The sequence below is a fragment of the Schistocerca serialis genome, chromosome 5 (genome assembly GCF_023864345.2).
Source record: "Schistocerca serialis cubense isolate TAMUIC-IGC-003099 chromosome 5, iqSchSeri2.2, whole genome shotgun sequence".
NCBI classification, from domain to species: domain Eukaryota; kingdom Metazoa; phylum Arthropoda; class Insecta; order Orthoptera; family Acrididae; genus Schistocerca; species Schistocerca serialis.
Window position 1 is genome coordinate 139,648,595 of NC_064642.1, and position 18,159 is coordinate 139,666,753.

Consider the following 18,159-nt stretch of genomic DNA (forward strand, 5'->3'; position numbering starts at 1 on the left):
AAGTTTATTAATCCCAAAAGGAAACTTCTTTTTTTTCTTGACGATGTTAGTTTATGTAACTAATAACGTCATAAGAAACTGTATTTTTCTCCTTAATTACAACCGACTTTATCACTTTAAACGTTATTTAGTGAAAATTGCTTCATCAACTTATGCTCTTATTTATAAACAGTGTAGGCATCAGCTCTGTCCTGTTATTGTAGTGGTTAAGTGATTTTTCGCCTTCAGATATCTGACCCCGCTTACAGAAGACTACTCAAAATATCGAAGTCGTAATGGAAAATTGCAGTTTACCACAAAAATATTGTGTAATAATACGACAAATTTTAAGGATACACTGAAGCACAAAATCCTGCACTATGACATGAGTGAGCGCGGCGGATATAGTTTAACTTACAAGATTAGCAGATGATGACACCGTCAAAACTTCCTTTCCGTTAAACCTTCACCTGACGCGGGTTGACGTGAAGGTTCGTGACGGCCAGAGGGAATGCCGCCATTGGAAACGCATTGTAGATGTTTTGACGTGACGTGGCTGCCAATGTGAATTGGCGTTAACGTGAATGAGAGCGGTGAAAATAGTTTTTACTTCCGATCTTAGCTATGTGGTCATTGTTCTGTACGCCAACGTCAGCGTCAAAACTTTCTTCCCGCTTGTTGTAAGTGGACATGCATCGATGGAATGTTTCTGACGTTCAGTTCCGTTCCGCCAAGTGTGAATAGGTATATCCGTGGCGTCATCTGTGGGCAGAGTGTCGACGACAGATGTTGAAGGAATCTTTGGTCTCCTGGTCGCCATCTTGTGGACGGAAAGTAGTACGCAATTAGAAAGTTGAGAAGATTGTGATTAAATATGATGTATTCGTTCAGAATTTAAATTTTTCTTTCTTTTCGTGAGGGACAGTGGCTTTGACTTTAGGTTAGTTGTAGGTAAGTTGTAGAACTAGGTTGAGATGAAATTGCAGGTTTTGGGAGTTGGGCGAAAGGAATTTTTGAGAGAAATTCAAATGATATTTTTGTTTTATAGTGATAAGTAAGCAGGATTTACATTTTTAGTATTATGGTATCATGTTGACTCACCTTTTGTTCTGCAGCAATAGGAGGAGTGTAAGCCGTTAGCACCGCCCTGGTGTTAGTCATCGTTGCGAGAGCTATGCTCCGTAGAACATCGTAATAAAAAAGAGACTGGAGAGTAATTCAGCGAACCGTTGTAGGTGATTGTTCAAGAAAGAAGATAATTTTCATATCTCGCAAATAGAAAGGTAAAGGTTGTAATTATTGTTAAAATTTCAGAAACCCCGACGTAATGTTAGTACGGGTGCCTGTTTTCGTATCGAACGCTTCACAGCGGAATTTTCTGCGAAATCCTATCGCCAAAGCACTGTTTGATTTAGAAGTGATAGTCACACAAATAGTTTTCATGTGAACGTTTCTAGAAAAATTGTGTGATCTTTGGACGTGGACGTTTCTTTTTCAAATTTCGGCAATGAGTAACTTAGCGAGTGTGATATAGGACTGGGCTACATTGTATATTATTTGGTTAGCTAACAAATCTTGGAGCAGTGACTTTGTTGGAAGCAATTCGAAAAATTTTAATTCGTTTAGCACTGTTTTTTGTTGGTTTCAGTTTAAGCTAGTCTGTTGTACAATTTAAGTATTTCTGTGGCAGTAATAACATACGTGGAGAGTCGAACATCTTATTCTTTTGATGAACAATCCAAACCATTCGCAAATAAATTAGGTTTAGTGATGGTAAACGAAGCTTTTTGTAAGCCGCCTCCCCCCCTTACTACATATGGGTGGTTCAGTTTTTATGAGATCACCATCTTATATTTTCATCTATTGTGACTCCTACTTGAATACATCTGTCGCATGACTTTTCTTTTTGAGCATACATTTCTTAACATGCTGACCGGACAAGGCCTGTGATTTTCCATGTGTGTGTGTATTCTGATCAGTCTAGGATGCAGTATTTATATGGAAATGTCACCATGCATTTGCAGTTTTTTGAGTGATAACACTCCTTCCTCCAGGAATTCTCATAGAGGATTTGATTAAGATAAACTTTAGCAAAAATTTTGACATGAAAAATAACAATTTTGTTATTAATGTACTTACATCACAGCATGGCATACAGACATCCTCACATATCGTGCTCTATTTTTGCGAGCAGTGATTATCTTTTTTGTTTTTAGTGTGGTCAAAAAAGGTTTGAAGGACAAGGAACTTCTTATACTAGATTTACTAATTCATAAATTTCATCAGTTACGTTAGATGGTGATTCAACCTCAAAAGTGGTTGTCTGCGCCATTCCAATTGCTTATGGGCAGCAGCCAAGATTAGGTGAAGAATTACATATTTTCAAAGTTTCCATAAGTGTAGCAGGCACCAATTTGTGGAAGTGTAATTGATTCACTGAGTATAGATGGTGTAAGAATTTGTAGTGGCTAGTGTATTGCAGAAAGCTTCTTTCTAATATGCACTTCTTGTTGGAGTTGTGCTTGGTTCACATTGTGACAGCTAATTGGCGACTGGATATATATGAATGATAGTAGCCACATCAGCGTATCTGTGATGTGAAATTGACAATTTTGAATTGATGTTTAATAAATGTGAATAAGTTAACGTAATTTGCAACATTCACTGATTGCTGGGCTGTTTACTTCGTTTATAACAGTAGCTCTAAAAGTGAAAATCTGACATGAAATGTAAGCACATAGAATTGATGTCTATAATTAAATGCAATAGACGTAATGCTTTGTCAGTTTACACATTAATAATTGTGTAAATGATACTACCCAGTAATAAAATGCAAGAATACATAATCTTCAGAACTAATGTAGAAAGTCACCGTTTGACATTTTGTCAGTATTCCAATAGTGGGAATTAAAGTTTGATCCACAATTATCTAGCATATATTAACACTTGTTAAAGAAAAATATTGAAGTTCCTTGCTATACATGCATCATATAAGAGCTTATGTTGGCAGCAACTGCCTACACACACTGGTGGGTAGTAAAGGTGAAGCAGCAGCTGATTCTATCGTTTGTAGGAACAAATACCTATAATATCGTGGCATAAAGCAATGATAGACTGCGAACAAGCAATATTTGTGTATAAAAACCATTGCTCGCAGCAGTTGAAATATATCGTCTTTCAACCTAAAGGAGACGGTGGGCTGCACTACAGATCTGTCATCACAACCAAGATTTCCATGTTGATGAAAAATTGCTAGCTATGTCAACAAACCAAGTAAGTGCTGAAGGACTGTATGGATATCATTTGCAAAAATGTCAGTATTCGAAAGATGTAGAAAGTGAAAGGCCATCTAGACAGTGCAAGAGTCGTTCACATTCTTTATAGGTTTATACCTTGGCTACCATATACAATCCTTCCATTGGTTGCCTCTGAGACATGACGACACAGTCACCATATGCAGTACACTGTTCACAAGTGCAGCATGTGGACGGCCCTTACTAAATCTAGACAAAAAAGAGAAAGTGCCATGCTTAGGCTCTAATGTATTACAAGAAGGAAATGATGGGAGTAAATGATAGCACAATAAATGACAACCATCATACAAATCTAGATAGCACATAACAGAACATCAGACCATGTACTGTGTTACCAGAGCATGTATCTGCAACATTCTTTTACACTTAAACCATAGTGGGTAAAGGAAATCAAGAATACAGTAGTAGTGTTATTCTTAGGACAAATGATACAGTAAGAACACATCAGAATCTTTGCTTCCTCCTTTCCTTCTGGACTTGAAAGTTTTGTTGGGTTTGCATACAGCTTTGGAACAAGTGCGGTCAGCATTTGCATGGATTGGCACCACTGCCAGCCCAATTAATAAGAGTTTCGTGATTTACAACAGGTTTTTTCCTTCACTGGAGTTTGGATTACGCTATTAATGTTCTCAGCTTACAATTACAATATGTTATTTTAACATTCCCCTCTATTTTATGCTTTTAGTTTGCTTTTACAGTAATACTTGCACTTTGTGGGTTTGTGCTTTGTAAGCAAGGTATAACTTCCAAGGAAGGGCCGTCCACAATTTTAAACAGTTCTAGTTTTGAAGATCACTAGTATTGGCAGTAATTATTTCACTCAAAAACGTTACGGAAGTCTGGAGATCATTTGTTGCTTATAAAACACCAGTGAAGTGTTGACCAGGAAAGTGAATCAGCACAATGTTATATCACTGCATCACTCATTTGCAATTTGTGTGGTAAAATTATTTTGATGCAGAGAAGAAGGAAAATCAAAAGCGCTACTACAATTTTCATTCTTTTATTTGCCTGACTGTCTCATCACTTGTCTTTAAGGTGAGTGTGGATTTCTGCGTGGTCATTTTCTTTCTCCCCAGCTACCCAGTTTCATAAAATTTTCATCCCCCACTCCCATAACAAATCAGTATTATTGCACAGTACTTTGATTACTTAGATGTTAATCCTTTTGAGGTGTTCCAAGCTACCAAGCTATAGTAGTTAACATTCTGGAGCACATTAAAGTCCATTTTAATGCTGTTGTTTGCAGCATTCCAAGTTTGGTGCTGATTTACATGCCTGCTAGCTGTTCAGTGTTGTTGAACTGTAAATCGTTATTATTGTTCAGTCTTACTGTTAAATGCTTGTTATTTTAGAGGAAATAGATCAGTTTATTGATTACTTGTCAAAACAGTTGGAACTAAGCGTGGTACCTAAATGACTGCGCAGAACTTTGAAGCATGCAATCTGCATGGCAGACCCAGCCCCCATATCAAGCTTATACAATATGTCGCTCGCTACACATGTGGACACACAGCTATGACAAATACAGAAATAACATGACAACCACAGGAATTAGGGCTTTTTTGGACAATGGTAAGCTAAATATGACAGTCTTCATAATTAAAGTTTACCAAAAGAAACTACAGTGCAAAAGCCAAACAAACAACATCCACAGTAATGAAGAAAACCACTGAAAAAACTGATACGGGAAATTTCACTTCACCAATGCAACTCAAACAAGATCCGCGGTATCACAAAGCCAAAACTCATCCATGTAATATCGAAAACCTAACCTCGCCAAGGTAGGTAAAACCTGAAGAAATTTGCAATTACAGTCCAACATAATTACCAACAATGAAGAACACAACCAATAAAAATAAATAAAAAATCATTAACACGAACTTTGATATAAAAGAAAGACATAACATTAGCACAGTAGAATAAAACCATTAAAAACATCCTTACCAACTCAAGTTGGCAGACACAAATTTAGTGATAGCAAAAATCTCAACATGCTCTCGCAAATGACCAGCGTAAACTTGTCAAACCAGGATATGATCTGCGTGGAAGGCACTACATTGCCCTGCCAACAGTACCACAGATACTGGGCCATGGTCAGAGGTGCAGCAGGTGTGGTCAATCTGGTACATTCTCCACAAACATAATTCTTCACACACCCACCAATTAAACAAATACTGTCCTCCATAGCAATGTGCAGTGAGCAACTTGTGAACTTCGCCATTTCCATAGCTAGCCAAAATGAAATATAAAATTAAATCTCCAATTATGAACATACTGCATTAATAATTCCGAAAATGAATCGCCTGTGCCTGCTGACATCAAAATAACTCACACGAATTCTACCAATATTGTTCTCACAAACAGCACCAGGGTTACCCAATTCGGTTATACCATAGTTCTACATTCTGTTAATTTATAGTTGAGTGGTTGTGGCTGTATTACCTCATCAGTATAAAATATCTTCAGTTTAACCCCTTCCTGTGTTTGGGTGAGTGGTGTGTGTATCAGATTGATATACTGTTTCTTTATTGCACTTTGTCATTTTTTGATAGTGCTGCATTAATTAAGTTGAGTTATTAATGTTGCTATTAGTAGGTGTTAACATAAATGATTTCTACCTACTATGAAGGGAGAACAGAGGAATTGTGGTTACTGTTTTTCTGTTTATTTTTGTGGCCCGTTTCTGTTGCCATAAGTTGCAGTACATGAACTCAAGTTTATCATTTCCAGTTATGTAATAGGTAGACAGGGCACACATATTGAAGCATAGCTGTCCATACTAAAGAGTTCCACAATTTGCTGCAGTAAATGAGACACTTTTAGATAATAAAGTCAGGTTGTTTAAATTATACGAGTTGTGTGAATGTTTATTACATCTCTTCCATGTTCCCAACACTTTATCACAATAGCTATGATTGATTGGTGATATGTTCATCTCCAGTTGGGCACTGTGTAGGTTACACAGAAGTATGTACACATGCATGAACAGTCTTTGTGAAAAACTGGTGGGTCAATTTTTTATTTGATTGCATTGTTTCATTATTATGATACACTCTCATATTAACCAAATTTGGTATTATAGGTGTAATGCAAACATGCTCTTGACTGTACCATTTGTGGAAGTGCTTAAGAAAAGTGCCATACATTGTCTTGCAAGAAAAAAAGAAAAAAAACTATTAACACAGTAATGATGCACTCAGATCTCGTAACTTATATTAAACATTATATCAATTGCTGCATACTCAATAGTTCTGCATTTCACATCAAAAGTAGGAGCATTTATTAACATTGCTGAAAATTGTTCTGTAGATAGATTTGCACACTATGGCAACTCGAGTATGAGCATAGGTATTGTGCTTGAACATTGTTTGGGAATTACTATGCTGAATCATTAGAGAGAATGAAGATAAACTGTGCAGAAGGTAACCAGTCAAATGTAACACTGTGTCACCATGTAGGACAGTTATGCCAGCCATAATTTTATATCCGGTTTTTAAATAAATGAATTGTAAGAATGTCGCTGAGAACTTTCATCCTTTGTATGTGCTTCACTGATGATAAATCATGATCAGCAGTGTGTCTTTTGTGCATGTCTTAAGTAATCCTCATTTTCAGATGATTTCACTCCAAATGAAACTGTTTACAAATAAGACAGCCACACATATATAGGCTGCACTGTTAGAACAAGAAATGACACTTATGCATAAATCTGTGACTTTTGCACAAATTGGTGCTGAGTTATGATTCTTTTACTCAGGATTTCATCTGATAGTAAACATGTACATTGACATCACATGAGATTTTAAAATCTGTTCTTCCCTTTTTACTTCCGATAAACATGGATATTTATCAAAACAGTGAATGTTAAGTTACCTTGCAGTTTGTAGGAGCTAGAAAAACTAAGTAAAAGTGCCTGCTATTCTGAATTATTCAACTAACGTGAAGCTGAGGAGGGTTGTACCACCTGAGAAATCTACAGCTGCAATCCGGATTCACATTATGAAACACTCAGCTGCATCATGAAGAGTTCTCAGAAGAAGGAACACTAATCATCGACTTATTTGCTGTTTCCCAATTTAACTGGCTGGCTTCAAATAAGAGACTATTATGCTATGACATGAATAGTGTAGCATGTAACACTCTACAGGCGGAGAATATACAGATATAAAGCATATGTCACTACCATGTCGTAAAAATGTTGAGTATTACTGTTGAGAACTGCATTAATTTTAAAATTTTTGACATGTTGGTAACATATGCTTTGAGTGGTGCTGTTCCTGGGTCATTCACACTTCAGCATAAACATTCAAGTGATGATTACATAAGAACATTTGCATATTGGGAATGTTAGATCTGAGTCATCGGCTTCGATCAGTGATGTAGGAGACAGGTGGCAAGCACTAGAAACATATGGTGACTATTATATGATTTTATTTGTAATTTCTTTTCGAACAGATGGAGCTACAGATCAGTCTGTCACCACAACCAGTTTCTTCCCTCCAGCCCTTATTAGTTAGTTTTGCCAGCTAGGAACAAAACTGATAATATGCACCAGAAGGTGATGTGACAGCGTCCATTAACATTACGTCACCAGTAAAGCCGAAGACTCGTATCGAACATTACCCTTGACCCAGACATTTAGAATGCGAGTTTTTCAGAACTATTTTTGTCACAGTTTGTGACTTACTTTGCAGTTCCAATTATGAATCACAGTCTATCGGAATTATGCTTTACCTGAAAAAACGGTTGAACAGGTACATTAAGCAAAATTCTTTGCTTTCATCTTGGGAGAATTTTCAGTTACTGTAGTTCATATTAAAACAAAATTGTTTGATTGTGACAATATGAGAAGGTATTTCTATTCTGATGTATATAATTGACACCATTTCTGTACATAATATTACTGTTATCAAAACTCCTGCAATGGTAGTTTTGATTGCTCAGTGTCTACTACTGAATCATTGTTTTTAAAACAAAGTAATTTGTGGTATTGAAATATATGTTAGGTTATGCTCGTTTCTATCCATTCACGTGTTGAGGTGAGTTGGAAATCCTGAACAAACATGACTCAGTGAAAGGTAAATTAAAACATACTGCGCATAGTGTTAAAAGGCTAATTGCATTTTCAGTTAGTATTTAACACAGGTTGGATGGTTCTTTCACATCAGATATGCCATATTCAGGTGTTCATAGAAGCTAATAAATCATTAGCTTCTATGAAACACGAGTGTCATTGTTTTTGGCTGCTAATGTTTGTTAAAAGGCAGAATTTGGGGAATTTTTTAAAATGATTTTTATCTTCGAAGTGTGTTTAAGTTAATATTTATAGGCCATGCGTTAATTGGATGAGAATGCTGTTACATTTATATGGAGTAAGGATGGGGAGAACGACAAAGCTTCTCGAAACTTAAAAGCATGCTGATTAGAGGAAAGGGCTATTATTCATTACAAAATAAGGGAAGCCTATGGGAGGATCTGCAGTAGAAATTCTTTTTAGGAAGTAAATGGGTGCTTATGAGGTACTTGTAGTTGGATTGAAACAAATTTGACAGTTTTATTTATTCTGTGATGTCATCCAATTACCATTGCATTAGGAGTGTTGTATTTAGCATGTTAATGGAAAATGTGAAAGTTAATATATCGCACATTGCATGGCGACTGTTTGAAATGCTGTGTTTGAGTACGGAATTGTTCAAAAACTGAAAATATTTAGTCTTAATGTGTTTAGCAAAATCTATTCATTGGAGGAGGAAAAGCAGTTACCTACACAATGGAAAAGTGACACGCTTTTCAAGGTTCTGAAATAGCCATGGGAACTGTTCGTGGGGCAACTACTACTGTATATTTTTATTTGTAAATTATTTCAACTGTCAGTTGAAAAAGCAGTGGCATTGGTCAGGATAACCACGTAGCTGCAATTAGTTTTCAGTTTATTTCATCCAGTTAGAAATTGGAGACATTGTCAACATCAGAAATACTGTGCTGTGCAAACTCAGATGTTGGCCACTTGAAGCAAGACCTACACTCCTGGAAATTGAAATAAGAACACCGTGAATTCATTGTCCGGGGAAACTTTATTGACACATTCCTGGGGTCAGATACATCACATGATCACACTGACAGAACCACAGGCACATAGACACAGGCAACAGAGCATGCACAATGTCGGCACTAGTACAGTGTATATCCACCTTTCGCAGCAATGCAGGCTGCTATTCTCCCATGGAGACGATCGTAGAGATGCTGGATGTAGTCCTGTGGAACGGCTTGCCATGCCATTTCCACCTGGCGCCTCAGTTGGACCAGCGTTCGTGCTGGATGTGCAGACCGCGTGAGACGACGCTTCATCCAGTCCCAAACATGCTCAATGGGGGACAGATCCGGAGATCTTGCTGGCCAGGGTAGTTGACTTAAACCTTCTAGAGCTCGTTGGGTGGCACGGGATACATGCGGACGTGCATTGTCCTGTTGGAACAGCAAGTTCCCTTGCCGGTCTAGGAATGGTAGAACGATGGGTTCGATGACAGTTTGGATGTACCGTGCACTATTCAGTGTCCCCTCGACGATCACCAGTGGTGTACGGCCAGTGTAGGAGATCGCTCCCCACACCATGATGCCGGGTGTTGGCCCTGTGTGCCTCGGTCGTATGCAGTCCTGATTGTGGCGCTCACCTGCACGGCGCCAAACACGCATACGACCATCATTGGCACCAAGGCAGAAGCGACTCTCATCGCTGAAGACGACACGTCTCCAATCGACCCTCCATTCACGCCTGTCGCGACACCACTGGAGGCGGGCTGCACGATGTTGGGGCGTGAGCGGAAGACGGCCTAACGGTGTGCGGGACCGTAGCCCAGCTTCATGGAGACGGTTGCGAATGGTCCTCGCCGATACTCCAGGAGCAACAGTGTCCCTAATTTGCTGGGAAGTGGCGGTGCGGTCCCCTACAGCACTGCGTAGGATCCTACGGTCTTGGCGTGCATCCGTGCGTCGCTGCGGTCCGGTCCCAAGTCGACAACATCGATGTACTGTGGAGACCTCACGCCCCACGTGTTGAGCAATTCGGCGGTACGTCCACCCGGCCTCCCGCATGCCCACTTTACGCCCTCGCTCAAAGTCCGTCAACTGCACATACGGTTCACGTCCACGCTGTCGCGGCATGCTACCAGTGTTAAAGACTGCGCTGGAGCTCCGTATGCCACGGCAAACTGGCTGACACTGACGGCGGCGGTGCACAAATGCTGCGCAGCTAGCGCCATTCGACGGCCAACACCGCGGTTCCTGGTGTGTCCGCTGTGCCGTGCGTGTGATCATTGCTTGTACAGCCCTCTCGCAGTGTCCAGAGCAAGTATGGTGGGTCTGACACACCGGTGTCAATGTGTTCTTTTTTCCATTTCCAGGAGTGTATATTACAGTGAGCTTGGCATGACACCTTACAAGGGAACCTCCCCATCAACCCCCCCCTCCCCCCCCCCCCCCCCCCCTCAGATTTAGTTATAAGTTGGCATAATGGATAGGCCTTGAGAAACTGAACATAGATCAATCGAGAAAACAGGAAGAAGTTGTGTGGAACTATGAAAAAATAAGCAAAATATACAAACTCAGTAGTCCATGTGAAAGATAAGCAACATAAGGTTAGTGTGAGCCAAGGAGCGTGGTTAGCGTGAGCAGCTGCGGAACTAGAGGACCTTGGTTCAAGTCTTCCCTCGAGTGAAAAGTTTAGTTCTTCATTTTTTTTATGTGACAAACTGTTATGTTTTCATTACTTTTTGGGAGTGATCATCACATCCACAAGAAAACCTAAACCGGGCAAGGTAGAAGAATCTTTTTACCTAGTCGCCAAGTGTACAAGTTAGGTGGGACGACAACATATTCCTAGTCTACTAATCGCACGGTCGCACTCTTTTGCGGTGCGGTCGCAAAGCACAGACACTAAACTTATTACAGTGAACAGACGTGTCAATGAACGAACGGACAAATCATAACTTTGCGAAAATAAAGTAAAATTTTCACTTGAGGGAAGACTTGAACCAAGGACCTCTAGTTTTGCAGTTGCTCACGCTAACCATGGGACCACAGCGCTCCTAACCACACATTTTCCTTGATGTTTCCTATCTTACACATGGATTACTCAGTTTGTATATTATGCTTATTTTTTCATAGTTCCACACAACTTCTTCCTGTTTCCTCGATTGATCTGTGTTCAGTTTTTCAAGGCCTATCCACTGTGCCAACTTATAACTAAATCTGAAGGGGGGTGCGATGGGGAGGTTCCCTTGTTAGTATGGACGTGCTCAGGGGATACAATCCCGTGCCCCTTCTACATGGAAGAAAAATTACCTTCCTGAATGAAACTTGAATCGTGCCCCACCACATACGTATCGGGTGGAACATGTAATGGATACTGACTAGTTACAAGTAAACAAGAGCCTTGTTTATCCTAACTTTGGGACCAGATGTAATCCGGATTACCAAATATCCAGATAATGCAGAAATATTCTTCTAAGTGGGATAACTATACAAACAGCAGACCATACTGTTTTTCATGACTTACGAATTTATAGCTCTGTAACTTGATCACAAGAAGGTGCAACCGCAAAAAAACAAATCACAGTGCAACCACAAAAATCACAGCTTTTGTTATTTACTACTATCAATTTAGAAATCACACCAAAGTCTCCCAATTTTTTTTTTTACTCGGCACCCGTCTTTCATATAGTACCTGTCTTCTGTATGCTGGTTTGATGTTCTTCAGTGCACCTTGATCAATCATTTGTTAAAGAGCCATACTATAAGAGGGAGCCGGAAGTATGGGATCAGCAATATCTAAGCTACCTGTGGTGCCAAAATAACTATACATATACCGTATCGAAACATACCATAATAGACAAAGAATGAATTACCATACCATAACAGACAAAAAATGAATTGGTGTTAATGAGGGCTGGATAAATGAGGTTCTTGTGTATACCCAGGACTATTTGTTGTTTAGCCACCCATCATGTGAGTGAGTTGGTCCTGCTCCTTAATGTATTATGGGACATAGCAAGTACTAAAACACAAAAATACTCAGTATTGGTGCACTGATTATGTATGGTGGATGAGCTGGTAGAGTTGTAATGACTAAACTCAAATAGCTTGACTGAACAAATTGCAAGTGCGTGATTCACGGGTGTTTAGTTTCATGAAGAATGGATTTTAATAATTTGAAAAGAATTCTGTTTCAGGTATTTGACACTACTGGTGTTTGTGAGCATATTAACACTTGTAGTGAATGTGGTGCTATTAAACGTACTGTGGTGTAAGAAATTTTCAAGGAACTTCACTTTACGTTAAATGTCATTTGAATGACATTAGATCTTTATCACAAGACCAGTTGTGAATACTCAATAATGAAAGCATTGCTTTCAATTTGTGAAGTGATGATAAACATCCAGGGTAGCAACAAGAGGATATTGCTAAAGGAAACATACCAAAAGAGAACTTCTAAAATTTGCCACTCTTGCTGAACATCTAGTTTCAGGTCATTGTTTTTAAATACCAAAAAAGGATAAATAATTGAACTAGGGATAACAACAAAAAATTACTTAAAATTTGCAATGCAGGTGTGATAAATAAATGCAAAGATTGTCTTTCAGTTTAACAAACTATAAAAGAAAGCAGATGATTAAACTTCCCATCTCTCTCTCTCTCTCTCTCTCTCTCTCTCTCTCTCTCACACACACACACACACACACACACACACACACACACACACACACACACACACACACACAGGCTCCCAGGGTGAACTATTGTTTCATGAATAAAGTAGTCAATATTTGAATTGAAATTTGTGCAGCAGGAAGTAAAGACTCTGCTTGTGTAGCAGCTGTAAAATAAAACAGTGGCACAAATATTGGCATCACAATATGAAGTATACTCGTATTTATGTGGTCAGTGAACCAGATTTACTGACGGTGTGAATGTACTTATGAGTGCCTTGCATGAGATGATGTAAGGTATATGAAATATCATTAGCAGAAAGGATTTGCAATATCAGATCACATGCTCAAGTGCTCTTGCTTATAACAATTAAAATTTTGTTCAATTACTCAACACAGTGTGAAAGGTTGGGTTTGACCAGCCCTGCTTTTGTAATACTTCACCATGTCTCACTAGGGAGGATGATGTCTTTGTTTGTACATTTCGCAGTTCTGTGAACGTAACTTTCACCTTCTATTCAAACAATGGAAAATCTAGGATGGAATGTTACAAAAGGAGAGTTGCTACTCACCATATAGCGGAAATGCTGAGTTGCAGATAGGCACAACAAAAAGATTTTCACACTTAAATCTTTTGGCCAATGGCCTTTGTCAACAACAACAACTACTACTCTCTCTCTCTCTCTCTCTCTCTCTCTCTCTCTCTCTCTCTCTCTCTCTCTCAACTCCTACACACAACTGCAGTCTCAGGCAACTGACAGTGTGATTTGAGTTGCCTGAAACTGCAGCAGTCATGTGTGAGAGTTGTGTTTGCATGAGTGTGTGAGTATGTATACATATGTGTGTGTATTGTTGACAAAGGCCCTTGGACGAAAGCTTTAAGTGTGAAAATCTTTTTGAACATTCCTTCTCATAATATTGTTTCACCTTGTTCCGGTGGATGGGTGGGAAAAAAGTGAGAAGATGGAGAATCTGAGTGAAATATTGCTTGCCGTGGTTAATCTGTAGTAATAGAATTTAATTTCAGTAATACATCATTGGTTTAAGTGTATAAACTGTAAGTGCTGCACGAGATCATTGTGACTTTGCAAGAACTGTCATCCATGCCATCTGAGCCTGCAATGGATTCACATGCATGTCTGCATATTAGGCCTCATGGTCAGCAGTCAAATTATGTTTGCCATTTAAAATTATATTGAATTCATGTAAGGTTTTGTTCTATGAAACTTTTTGATCTGCTGAGTTGTGGCAACACTGTTACAATCAACAGTGTGTATCTTGTTGCAGTTGATCAGTCTTAAGACATATTCAAAAGACTTAATTTACTGTTCATCATACCAACTTTTTATCATTTTTCAAAAACACATTCTACACCAAAATTAGAAACAAATATCAAATATAAAAAGGTATAGTACTTCAAAACAATGTGAACATTACTTTCTCAAAAGTTGTTTATTTTGTCTTGGTTTGTGGAGTTTCCTATGGGATATTGCCCTTCATCAATCGTGGTTAATCACTTAATAACATGTAGCATCAGATGATTGGTACCAACAGGTTAGGTGCTCAACATGGGTCTTTAAACTGGCTAACAGAAATACTTTTATGTCCAAGTTAATTGTAAATGTGTGCTGCATTTGCTTCACTCAAGATAATCAAAATTTTTGCGTCTACTTTTTGTTAACATATTTCTGGCTCAGGGAAGCAGTGTAGCTCATCATACTTGCTACGTTAGCAAGTGGGTTGCATGTATTATATTCCATACCATGCAGAAAAAAAGGTACATTACAGTTGTGTGATGTCACATTGGCTTCATGTTGTCTAATTGGATGGAAGTTGGCGCAGTGTCACCGAGAAACCAGCATCACAATTTCAACATAATTTGACCAGATTTTTTTTGCCAGAAAATCTATAATGTGAATTTACATATATGAGCCAGTATTTTGAAAATAAAAATGAGCATTAAGATGGGCTTAACATGAGTGCTGTGTGGCTGCTGGTGGCCACAGCAGAACCACACCCCCTGTGTGACAGCCACTGCCACAGCAGCCTTATGTCCAACCCCATGTGCCTTGCATATCCTTTTTGTTATACATCCATAATGAAATGTGCAGCAGCCAACGTGTTTATTAGGGGCAGTACTAAATGACATTACCTTTGAAGGTGAATCACCATATGCTACACAAGAAAAATTGTTGTGATATATCAGGGGAGACATAATGTACCATCAATTTCAATCTGAAATGTTGACCATGTGACTTTTCAGTGAGTCTTTGACTTGGTGGCTTCCTGATAGTCAGTAGGTAGTGTTTGTGCAAGTTGCAACACAAGTAATGTGAGTTACTGAGATGGAGGGGTGGGTGTGACAAGTTGACTTCTGTGGCTAAAGAGCTGATGTGAAGTGGGGAAATGATAAATCAGCTCATCTGTGGGCCCCACAGTTGCTAGAATCAGAAGCAGGTCAGCAGATTTTATATCGTAGAGTAGCTGACCACTCAACGTACTTGGATCATGGTGTACCATGTCAGTCTTGCATGATGGGCTCATTAGCATAAAAAACCCTCACTGTATTCAGTGACTTCGGCTGTTTGACTTTTGATTTGCAATATTTTTTATGGTCTGACTATTGTTTATGTATTTCAGAAGAGCAAGTTTGTGGCATCAGCCATGTGACATTGCATGGAGTCTATGGAACAGTTAGGGGCTGTAATTTCAGTGAAAGTGAGTGATTTTTGCTGATTAGTCAAGTGGCTGAGTTGTTGACAGTAACATAAACAAAGCTGAGAACGTTCCAACTTTCAGGTGAATCCTCATCCAGAGGTGGAGTACAGGGCTTTTAGTGTGTGTACAATGAAGACAGGATGCAAAATGTAGGGGAAAATACAGACGTACAGTAAGAGAGGGAGAGAGAGAATGGGGCAACGACAAAGGATGGACAGCATGAGGTAGTTTATGGAAGGGAGCTGACAAAGAGTGGATGGTGTGATACAGATTGGGGGGGGGGGGGGGACAAAAAAATAACAGCATGACTCACACTCATAAACATATTTCCTATTAGTTGGATGTACATTTAGGACTGTATGAAAAAGAACACTCAGTGATTTGAAACATCAGTTTATTTGCATTAACATTAAAAACAGCATTATACAGATTATAGTGGCTGGTACTCTTGTTACTGAAGTCCCATTTCTGTACTAGATACAAATTTGAACACATCATGTACATGTTTAGTTTACAGTTATTATTGTAATACAAGTTGTGGAGTTATATTGGGGAAGATTATCATGTTGCGTGTACACAATGGTAGACATCAAGTAGTCTCATGTATTTTCAGAAATGCTCTTCCTTTTATTCTTCTGCTGGTGAAGTAACCTCATACGTCCGCAGAAAATATGAAATATTGTGTAGGCAGGATTTAATGGAGTGGTATGTAGTGTGCGCGTTTCTGCTGTAAATCTCAAAACATTGAAATAATGCGGTGAGATTGACACGATGATTATCCACTCTCAAAGCTTGTGTTACAAATATATAAAAACTTACGCACTAAGCTATAAGAACAATCTTTTGAAGTTAAAACAAGAGCTAAACAAAATTTATCTACCTTCCCTGAGATGAAGAATAATGTAAAATGAATTCATTGTTGAAGAAGGTGCAGGTGAATTTCCTGGTAGGTTAAAACTGTGCTTGACTGGGGCTTGAACCCAGTTCGAGTTGCAGTCCTACGTACAGTTTTAACTGCTGCCGAGTTAAAAATTCCGGAAATGTGCGATAGAGTTTATGTAATGATTTTGAAAATAGACATTCATACTTCCAAGTCTGTTCATAAATGCTGTAACAATGAACTCATTGTAATTTTTAAAGTTACAAAATTACTAGTGTTGCACAGAGATATTGAAAGAAAAGTTGCAAAATTTCAGTTCACTTTCTTTACCTTGTGTTGAAAATATGAAAATAATGATGCACATTTGCTAGATGGCCACTTTTATTAAAAAGAAATCTTTGCTATTAAATATTTGCTTTCTTGTAAAAATGAACATTTGTTTAGAGGCAGAATGTGGTATTAACTGCGGCTAGATATGTTACTTATTCAGTGTGTAATATGTGATTTTCTCAGTTTTTACTTTTTTTGGCATATTGAACCATACTTCTGAGCAGCTTTATAGAAATATCTCAGTAGAATGAGTCTAAGATTTAATGTTATTTTACAATGTCCGGATACATACATGAAGCATAGCAAATAAATGAGAGGACACAAAGTAGCTAGAAAAGAGGGAAATAAAAATTTCAGTTGAGCTTGAGAGAGATTAGTGATAACTGATAATCACTAAATTTTGTACACGAATGATACTGTCCTGTATAAAATAAAAAAAAGCTTCCTGTGGTTAGATACCTATATGAAATACTATGACCCAGTGCACGTTTCGGGGGGGGGGGGGGGGGGGGATTTTACAGGCTTTAGGAATGAACTGTTTTGCTGTGCTCCGAACTACAGCAAAATGGCAATTGGTTTCTATATCCTACATTCTTCTGGCATTAATATAGATTCTTTGAAACCTATTTGGTGTAAGTGGAATAAGAGTTAAACCATGCATAGTATATAATCTTGCCAGAGTAGTTATCAGGCTCCAGCCCCCCTAGAAATTTTGAACATAGAGTTTTTGATTACAGATTGACTCGTGATGTGATATTGACAGTTATGGCAGCTTATGAGGCACCAGTCCATGTCCAATACTCATCAGTCAGTTCTGTAACTTATGTCGTACAATTTGAGGGTCATGAAACGATGTTCATATCAGAAAGCAGACCTACATGGGCTAGGACCTATAGAAGATTCCCATGATTCTTCTTTGTTCTGTTGCATTTCTCATAAAATTTCCAGAATTCAAATGTTTATTCTCAGTACACTTTCGAATCTTACAAGTAGGTTCTGGAAACTGTTAAGATGGCCAAATTTGTGAGTCTTTCGCATTGATATCGTTCCTGTAGTAAAGTAGAAGAAAGTGAGGGCAGATAAAATAGCTAGCAATACCTCTGCTTGGGAGTAGCCATACTTTGAGGTGTTGTTTTTTTTTAATTTGAGAGCCATGAGTAAACTCGAATAAAAATTTCAGTGAACTGTTTTAAATATATAACCTACATATGCAAACAATAATCTGTACCTG

General features: G+C 38.5%; 1 protein-coding gene across 1 annotated transcript in view; it reads left to right on the forward strand.

The window, feature by feature from the left end:
- The first annotated feature begins 758 nt into the window (after positions 1 to 758).
- Positions 759 to 18,159, forward strand: part of LOC126481678 (RNA-binding protein 12) — a 113,502-nt gene continuing 96,101 nt past the window's right edge. Inside the window, exons 1-2 of the mRNA XM_050105612.1 lie at positions 759 to 930; positions 1,095 to 1,262. The gene's annotated coding sequence lies outside the window, so the exon portion shown is untranslated. The remainder of the gene's footprint in view (positions 931 to 1,094; positions 1,263 to 18,159) is intronic.